This window comes from Panthera pardus, unplaced genomic scaffold (assembly GCF_024362965.1).
Source record: "Panthera pardus isolate Hobbes unplaced genomic scaffold, ASM2436296v1 HiC_scaffold_27, whole genome shotgun sequence".
Lineage (NCBI taxonomy): Eukaryota > Metazoa > Chordata > Mammalia > Carnivora > Felidae > Panthera > Panthera pardus.
Window position 1 is genome coordinate 75,371,199 of NW_026526843.1, and position 9,936 is coordinate 75,381,134.

General features: G+C 36.2%; 1 pseudogene; it reads right to left on the bottom strand.

Annotated features, from left to right (window-relative positions):
- Positions 1–1,658: 1,658 nt before the first annotated feature.
- On the bottom strand, positions 1,659–2,991 carry LOC109259229 (cytokine receptor-like factor 3; annotated as a pseudogene).
- Between the last annotated feature and the right edge of the window lie 6,945 nt (positions 2,992–9,936).

The window sequence follows — 9,936 nt, forward strand, 5'->3', positions numbered from 1 at the left end:
CTACTATTCTACTTTTTTTCACATTTAACTTCTAGGTTTTTTGTGTGTTTGCTTGTTTCTGATAGCTGGACGAGGCATCTATACTCTAGAACATCTAAACAATCGCTAAACAAATGAAGGCCAATGTGTTTTTTTAAAAAAAGGCAAGGGGAAAAAGGTCATAATTGTCTAACAGGGAATTTGAGTCCCCAGATAAGTATCTTACAAAAATATCAAACTTCCTTTTCCACATTTCTACTGTTAAAAATGAAGAAAAAGTTCACATTTAAAAAAATCTGTAGGCTGGTATAACAAGTTAAGATAATCATTTTTACATACTAAGTAAGTCCTCCAAGTAAATATTTTAAACAAATTTAAGTCCCTCCCCTGCCAAAATAGGTTAAGTATTTACCCTATATTTTTTTGATCCACTTAAAGACAATTTATAAAACTGACATTAAACTGGACTGCAGCTCATACCCTATGAGTAGACATCACTGAGGCTGGATATGTATGTGTGCATATTACAAATAGGTGAATGGTTACTGCTGTGTATACTATGTCAGTAAGTAGTTATACTCTGTAAAAATCCTCTAGCCTATCATGTATCAAACTGCAAAGAAAGAAATAAGAAAATACCTGTTGTAGACATTTGTTCAGTAATTTTAAAAAATGCTTACACTTTTGGGGCTTAAATATTACTGAACATGAGGTAAAATTTCAATACTGCTTACAATTACCTGAATACAGAGTATATTCAGCACTCATGTAGAGAGCACACAGGTGAATGTATATTACCAAACTCTGGCTTCTCTTTGGTCTATCTTGTTGTTTTATCCTAAAGTCTTACATGGGCTTGGATCCTTAAAAGATAGAAATTTAATAAAATAATGTTACATTAAGCTTTTCTGTTCTAATAACCAACTTTTAAAGAAGTACAGTGGAAGGGTATAGAGTTCTCTGTATATATATCCTCATACTTTAAAAGCCAATTAGGGGGTGCCTGGGTGGCCCCATCGGTTAAGCATCTGACTTTGGGTCAGGTCATGATCTCAAGGCTCATAGCTTCGGGCCCCACATTGGGCTCTGAATCTGGAGCTTGCTTCAGATTCTGTGCCTCTCTCTCTGCACCTCCCCTGCTTGCACACTCTATACCTTTCTAAAAAATAAACATTAAAAAACAAAAAATTTGTTTTTAAAATCCACTTAGATTTTTTTAAATATGAAATTTATTGTCAAATTGGTTTCCATACAACACCCAGTGCTCATGCAACAGGTGCCCTCCTCAATACCCATCACCCACCCCCACTCCCTCCCACCTCCTATCAACCCTCAGTTTGTTCTCAGTTTTTAAGAGTCTCTTATACTTTGGCTCCCTCCCTCTCTAACCTTTTTTTTTCCTTCCCCTCCCCCATGGTCTTCTGTTAAGTTTATCAGGATCCACATAAGAAAATTCACTTAGATTTTTATCTTGGTGCTTGTTTCAATTAACACTGTGCTAAAAGAAAAAAAAAATGACAACACTACAAGTTTGTCCACAATAGTCAGATCTCTTATTTCTGAAATCTTCCAAAATAAACCCAGTAAACAATTTCCATTTCCAATGTTTTAACTGAGAGTTGAATCTAACAAAATTATTTAACCAATTTCAACCAAAATTGAGCTGAGGACAGCTATATTTAAAGCCCTTCAAACCAAAGACAATCATCCCCAAACATAGAATACCAACATTTCCATCCAAGATAGAAAAATGAGCATCCAAAATAAAGACAACCACAAGATTGATTATGCAACCAATCAAAAACCGATTCTATGCTATCTGAGCTAGTAAGTACCGGAAGATTGATGTTTCTTCCTCCATTATTATTGGTGGATCCTAGAGTCACAACTTCAATAACTGCTAGCAACTAATCAGTCATTTATTTTCCACTTACAAAACTGCACCATTTGTATAATGCACACTGCTTGATCATGCTGCAGAGGGTCATATCCATTCTATTTTTCTGCACACACTCCTATACTGTCTCCTTTGTCTGGTTATTCTCAGTTTTAACTCTGAATGTCAATGTCTGCCCACAGAAATAAGTTGGAGCACTGGAGCAGAGGATATCTGAGGATTCACAATCATTCTGGAGGGCTATATTTTTTCAATTCCTCAGTCTGTACCCCTCAAAGCCAGCTGTGCACTCATGAGGCACCAATGTAGAGTGACCCATTTGGAGGATGCCCCAAGGACTCCACTCCTGTTGGCCATCTCTTCAGGAACAGATTCTGAACTGATAATCAATGTTGGGGTCTATGTGCAATACTATGAGCTCAGTTTCAGAGTCTACAGATATGTCCTCAAAATGATTTGAAGTGCATTTGTGGAACTGAAGACTGTAATTTGAGTGGCAAAGTTATCGACCTTACACCACTGAAAAATGATGCTTCCACATTTCTCTATTAGTTTTTCTATCTGTACTGGTGGGCAAGATGCTACTGTTCTGTACTTGAAAATGAGGTCTTTCACTTTGTTCAGAATTGAGTCATGTAACTGAGCCGATAAACAAGACACATCAACCAGTAAAGGCACTTCTGTTAAGCTGACCAACTGAATGTGTGAGGACTTTTTGTAAAGTTTCATAGTTTTTCATTCTCTTTTCCTACACCACCTAGAAGGGTGATCTCCCCTTCTTGAACTAAGTCTTCTTCAGTGTTAACTGCATGCTTTATGAACTTCTGAACTTCTAGCAGTCATCTAGTGGTTTAATGGTCTCCTGTTAAATGGTGTCCACCTCTTGCAAAAGGGTCACCAATCACTTATCCAGGAGCTTCCAAGGGTTACCTTGAAATCATTAAAATGCTGTTTGGGGACATCTCTTGTCTGTGATGCACTTTCTTTGATCTGTTTCTGGCCTCTTGCAACCCCTGTAAGCATCTGGCCCAGCTCCTACTGTACCTCTGCCTCTGAGCCACCTGCATGTTCTAACGGGCCTTCTGCAGCAGCAGCTCAGGTTCCAGCCCCATTGCTCCCTCATCCCACCACGTGGCCTGCAACTGTGGGCATGGTTCCCCACAATAGTGTCCTTTCATTTTAACCTAAGTGACACTTTATGGCATTTCTTATAGGGAAAACACATGATAATAATCTCCTGAGGTTTTTTTAAAATATCGGTAATATCTTTATTTATCTACCTAATTTATGATGTTCTGCTGGATATAGAATTCTTGGCTAGCAGCCATTTTTCTTCTTTCAGCACTTTAAATATGTCATTCCATATTTAGGCTTTTTACTGAGAAATTGGCTGATAATCTTGTTGAGGATACCTTTTACATGAAGAGTTACTCTTCTTGCTGCTTTTAAGATTTTCTTTGTCTTTATCTTTTGACAGTTTGAGTATAATATGTCACCGTGTGGGACAATTTGAGTTTATCCTATTTGATAAACTCTAAGATTTATAGATTTAAATCTTTAGTGAAATTTAGCATAATTTTAGTTGTTATTTCTCCAAATGTTGTTTTGCCCCTTTCTCTTCTTTTTCATTTTGGGCCCCTGTAATGCATACCTTTTCCTCTTGATGATATCCACAGGTCCTCCAGGCTCTGTTAAATTTTCTTGATTTTTTTATTTCTGTTCTTCAGACTTAATAATTTCAGCCATTATATTTTCAAGTCCACTGATCTTTTCTTCTTGCTCAAATATTTTCCCAAACATTTTTACTAACCTTTTTCTTTTAGTTATTTTGCTTTCCAGCTCAAGAGTTTCTATTTTATTCCTTTTATACTATTATCATATTTTGATATTCTCATTTTGTTCACAAATTCTCTATTTCCTTTACTTCTTTATATTTCCACTAGCATTTGTGCTTGAGAATTGTTTTCACCTTATTGTACATTGATAAAGAAAATGTGATATATATATAATGTGATATATATATATAATGTGATATATATATATATAATGTGATATATATATATATATAATGTGATATATATATAATGTGATATATATATATATAATGTGATATATATATATATATATATATATATATATATATATATATATATATAATTTTTTTCAGCCATAAAAAGAATAGAGGTTTGTTTGCCTGGGTGGTTCAGTCAGTTAAGTGTCCAACTTAGGCTCAGGTCATGACCTTGTGTCTCATGGGTTCAAGCCCCACATTGGGCTCTTTGCTTTTAGCACAGAACCTGCTTCAGATTCTCTGCTTCCCCCTCCCTCTCTCTCTGCCCCTCCTCCACTCATGCTCTCTCTCTCTTTCAACACTAAATAAGCATTTTTTAAAAAGAGAATGGAATCTTGCCATTTATAAAAACATGACTGGAACTTGAGGACATTGTGGTATATGAAATAAGTTGAAGAAAGACAAATAATGTATGGTTTCACTTATACAAGGAATCTAAAGAAAAAAAAATAGCTCATATATATAAAAGACATTGCTGATTGCCAGAAGTAGGAAGTATGGGGTGGGGAAAATGAAAGAAGGAGTCAAAAGGTGAAAACTTCCAGTTATAAAGTAAATACATCATAGAGATGTAATGTACAGCATCGTGATGGTAATGAATGATACTGTATTGCATATTTGAAAGTTAGTAGGATAGTATATCCTAAAAGTCCTCCTCAAAAGGAAAAAAACAATGCATCTATGTATGAATGAGCCACATTTTACTGTTTCTTTGTATGCTTTGTGATTTTTTTACTGAAAACTGGGCATTTTAATATTATAAAATGATATATCTTTAATTCAGATTGTCTACCTTTCCTAGAGTTTGCTTTTTGGTGAAGTTTGTATTAGTACTTTTATTTAGTGGCTTTGTCACATTTTTATTTTTGTTAAGACTATTCCTTGTTGTGTGCCATCAGTGCAGTCTCTGTTCTTTAGCTTGCATTGAGCTAGTATATTAATGGAGACTTTCTTAAATGTCAGGAGCTAAAAATCAAACAAATAACACCATTTATTCTTGTCTGTAGACTGGCATTGTACTTGGGCACTCCTTCAACACTTAACTAGGCTTACTTTTAAAGTAGAAATCAGACTGCTGTGAAAGCTTAAGGTCTTCTCAGGTGTTTTCTGAGCATATCTTTTGCTCTGGATTTGGACATAACACTTGAAATTCCCCTATATATACTGTTGCTTTCAAATATCTTACTTTTCCAAAGAAACTCTCTCCAGCTCTTGTATATGGGCCTTATGTGGTCTAGTGAATGTTTCAATTATAATTTTTTCCCCAGATATTTGTGGTTTGTAAGTTCAGTTTGCACTATTTTTGAGATTTGGCCACTCCTTTGCAGGCCTGAGATACAAGTTAGGAATAACAGATACAAGCACCCTGTATCAATCTTTTAAATAGCTTCCAGACAGGTTAGAGCAGACATACATATTAATTTACGCATAAGGTCTCCTTTGCTCCTTCTGGAGCCAGAGATCATGATCTCAATCTGGGAGTGTTGGTTTTCCTTTTCAAGACTACTACTGTGTGAGGATGAGAGGTAGGCAGTAAGGACCAGTAAACATTCACCAAATCTGGTGCCTGGGTGGCTCAGTCAGTTAAGCATCCAACTTCAGTTGAGGTCATGATCTCGTGGTCCATGAGTTTGAGCCCCAAGTCCGGCTCTGTGCTCGCAGCTTAGAGCCTGGAACCTGCTTCAGATTCTGTGTCTCCCTCTTCCTCTGCCCCTCCCCCACTCTCTCTCTCTCTCTCTCTGTCTCTCTCTCTGTTTCTCATAAATGAATAAATGTTAAAAGGATTCACCACATCTTCTTACCATTTTGAATTTATATCTGTCTTGATTCATCATTCAGTTTGTTACTGTAAACATTTGACTATTTTCCAGTGTTTTAACAAAGTTGTTTCTGACAGTTTCAATATTTTTGTGGGGAGATATGAGCTTAGAGCTGCCTCCTTGTACCCCCTCCATTTATATGTCAAAACCTAATTTTTAATGTTAGATGAAATATGGAAAGTAAAGGATATTCTGATGAGGTATTAGACAAAAGTGAAGAACTTGGTTTTTAGATACTGGAGGAAAGGCTTTCCATGTTATAAAGTGGCAAAGGATTTAGCTAAATTGTGTGCATATTATAGTGTTTGTAGAAGGCATAATTTGCAAGTGATGATACTGGATATTTAGCTGAACTTATCTCTAAGAATATTGTTGAAGGACACTCTGGCCTTACTACTTATAGTAAACCACAAGAACAGAGAAATGACTTAATGACAGAATTGTTAAGCAAAAAGGAAACAGTTTAAGATTTTTAAAAATTGTCAGTCTAACCATATTGCAAAAATGGACAGCACTTAAGTTGTGGCCAACCCACTTGTTAGAGTAGGAAATTAGTATGGATCATCCATCTCAACAGTATACAGGTGCTCTTCTTCATGACAATGGAAGAATAATCTCAATGGTTATTTAGAGATTTTCAGGGCTGCCACTCTTATAAGGTCCCAGGTTCAGAACCCCAGGGAGCATGGATACCTCTTCCTAGGTTTCAAAGGATGGGACTGCCTGATAGACTCTCAGGTGCAGGACACCAAACCAGGAGAGCTGTGGATGTCGGACTTCAGCCCAGAAGAATCATGTGGCTGGGTCAGAGAGCCACCTTGAGGGCAGGGCCAGCAGAGAACATCCACAGTGATGGGACCTCAGAAAAAAACCACTGTATGGCAGTTCCTCTAAGCCATGGGGGTGAAACTGTCACCCCAGTGGGTCTGGAATTCAAAGCATCCAGCCAAAGATGCTTCTTTCTTTCTTTCTTTCTTTCTTTCTTTCTTTCTTTCTTTCTTTCCTTCTTTCCGGTGTTTATCTTTGAGACAGAGAGAGACAGAGCATGAGTGGGGGAGCAGCAGAGAGAGAGGGAGACAGAATCTGAAGTAGGCTCTGGGCTGTCAGTACAGAACCCAATGAGGGGCTCCAACTCACGAACCATGAGATCATGACCTGAGCCAAAGTCAGACACTTAACTGACTGAGCCACTCAGATGCCCCAAATTATTCTTGAACAATAAATTCTAATGAGGTTTTCCCCATTAGACAGACATTGGACTACTACTTGGAAACAGTCACTTCTTTCTTCTTTCCTATCTCTCTCTTTTGTAATTGGGATGTCTATCCTATGCCAGTCCCACCGTTGTATTTTGTAAACACATAACATGTTTAGTTTCACAGTTTCACAGCTGGAGAGGAATTTGCCTGAAGATGAATTATACCCTGCGACTCACCCATATATGATTAATATGATATTTAGATGAGACCTAGGACATAGGCTTTAAGGTTAATATTGGAATGAGTTAAGACTTCTGGGGTTATTGAAATAAAAGAAGTGTATTTTGCATGAGAGAAGGACATGAACTTTGGAGAGGCAGTGTCCCTCAAAATTCATATGTTGAAACCTAATTCCCACTATGATGGTATTGGGAAGTGTGGCCTTTGGGAGGTGATTAGGTCATAAAGGTGGGGTGAGCCCTCATAAATGGATTAGTGCCTTTATAAAGAGACCTCAGAGATTTCCTCTCCTCCACCATGTGAAGACAGAGTGTAAACATAATTTGCTATGAACAAGAAAGTGAGCCCTCACAAGACAGTGAGTCTGCTGACACCCTGACCTTGAATTTAGCCTTTAGAATTGTGAAAAATAAATATTTGTTGTTTAACCCACCCAGTCTATGAAATTTTTGTTATAGAAGCCCAAATGGTCTAAGATACTACTCTACCATTTTGCTGAGGTCACTCCCCTACAACAGAAGTTATTTTTAATGATCACTTTTATTTTAAAACTTATCTAAGTAATACATGGATGCATTATTTCTTTCTGGTTTTAATTTTATTTGATATTTATCTGATTACTGGCTTACTGATTTTCTTATGCCTCTTTCCAAAGGGGATAAGGAAAGAGGGTGCATAAAGAATTGGAAATGGGTTTTCTGTCCCTGTCCATCTGATTAAGCCATTAATCACACACAGCTAGCTATGTGAGTATAGTAAACTAACATTTCCCTCTGGCACTACCCCATACTACATAGCACCTATATTTATTACATATAGGATTACTCCCCTGGGAAATCAGGTCAATCATGTATTTACTTAATACCTACTACATGCTTTAGTGATTCTCTTTGGGCCTTTCTTTGCAGTAACCAGTATAAATTTAAGCAAGCTTGGGATTATTTGAGTCATTGTTGCAAATAACTTTGGTAACTTTCCCATTATTTTCATACTCATTTGGGTTTCTTCATGACAATTTTGATGTAATATTTTGCGTATTAGTCTTATATAAAACAACACAAAGTGGAAATTATTAATTGATCAGGAATCTGAGACCATTAGTCATTGTTATCATCTTTGTGTTTTTTTAGCTTCCTTATTTTATTTTATTTTTTAATATGAAATTTATTGTCAATTTGGTTTCCATAAACACCCAGTGCTCATCCCAATGGGTGCCCTCCTCAATACCCATCACCCAACCCCCCTCCCCCCATAAACCCTCAGTTTGTTCTCAGTTTTTAGGAGTCTCTTATGTTTTGGCTCCCTCCCTCTCTAACCATTTTTTTTCCTTCCCCTCCCCCATGGTCTTCTGTTAAGTTTCTCAGGATCCACATAAGAGTGAAAACATATGGAATCTGTCCTTCTCTGTATGACTTATCATTGTTATCATCTTTGGAACAAAGCTGCTCATGAGAATGATATAGAGACAACTAATTTGTTTTTGCTGAATTTTGGCTAAATTGCATCCAGAAGAACTTTGCAAACTTTAAACCAATATCTTCTGAACATGTTTATATATAAAGTTATCCAAATTAGTTGTGTAAATTTGCTTGTAATCAGTATAAGTCATAATGCAGATTACTTAGCTGACATAACAATACCCAAAATAAAATGTAATAGTCTAAGTCACCCAAGGTCTGTGTGGTGACTCTATAGTAACAGGACCTAGCTCTTTCTACCTTGCTCTGATGTTTAAGTATTCAGCTTTGAAGTTGTAGTGTGAAAACAACCATAGACAATATGTAAATAAATTATTGTGGCTGTGTTCCAATAAAAATTTAATTTTGGATATCGCAATTTTAATTTCATATAATTTTGATATGTTATGAAATATTATTCTTTAAATCTTTTCAATCACTTAAAATGTAAACATCATTCTTAGCTTTCTGGTCATACACTGATTGAACACCAGATCTGGCCATTGAACTGATGTTTATTGACATATGCTTAGTACATTAGAATTTCCCAACCTTAGGTTGGATTCTAATTTTTGTTGTGAATATCCTTGCTCCAGATCACTAAGGGATCTGTCATTGTTTTTGAAGGACATTACAATCCTACAAGCTTCACAATACAATAATTGCACAAGATTTCCCTACCTTAAATACCTTCATGAGATAGTGTCCATGCATTTAGGCTGAGGATGTAGTAATGTGTTGGTTTAGCTTTTAATTTTCTCAATCTTTCCTATCTTTTATTTTTCATTTCAATCAATATTTATACAGTACTTATGGGCAAGGCATTATTATAAGTATATTATGTATGTTAATTACTCACAAAAAACTTATTAAATAGGCACAATTATAATCTGTATCTTACATATGAGGAAATTGAGGCTCAGAAAGATTAAGTAACTTGATCTAATAGCACAACTACTAAGTAGTAGAGCTGGGATCCACATCTAAGCCACCTGGATCCAAAGTCATTTTTGTATTTCAAAACTTAGTATGTTTTTTCACACTAAAAATAAAGGAGAAAAACTCTTTTCCAAACCCTGCAATCTTTATGCCAACCACACAAGACACTTCCCTCTTGTGCAGATAAATTAGCATGACCAGTGTTCTTGGACAGCTTAGGACTGCTGATTAAAGTACTCTTATGCCACATTAGTGAGGACATTCAGAGACCTGGTTAAGTTTCACCCTCACAAGGTTAAATAATTAAATTAAATTAAATTAAATTAAATTAAAT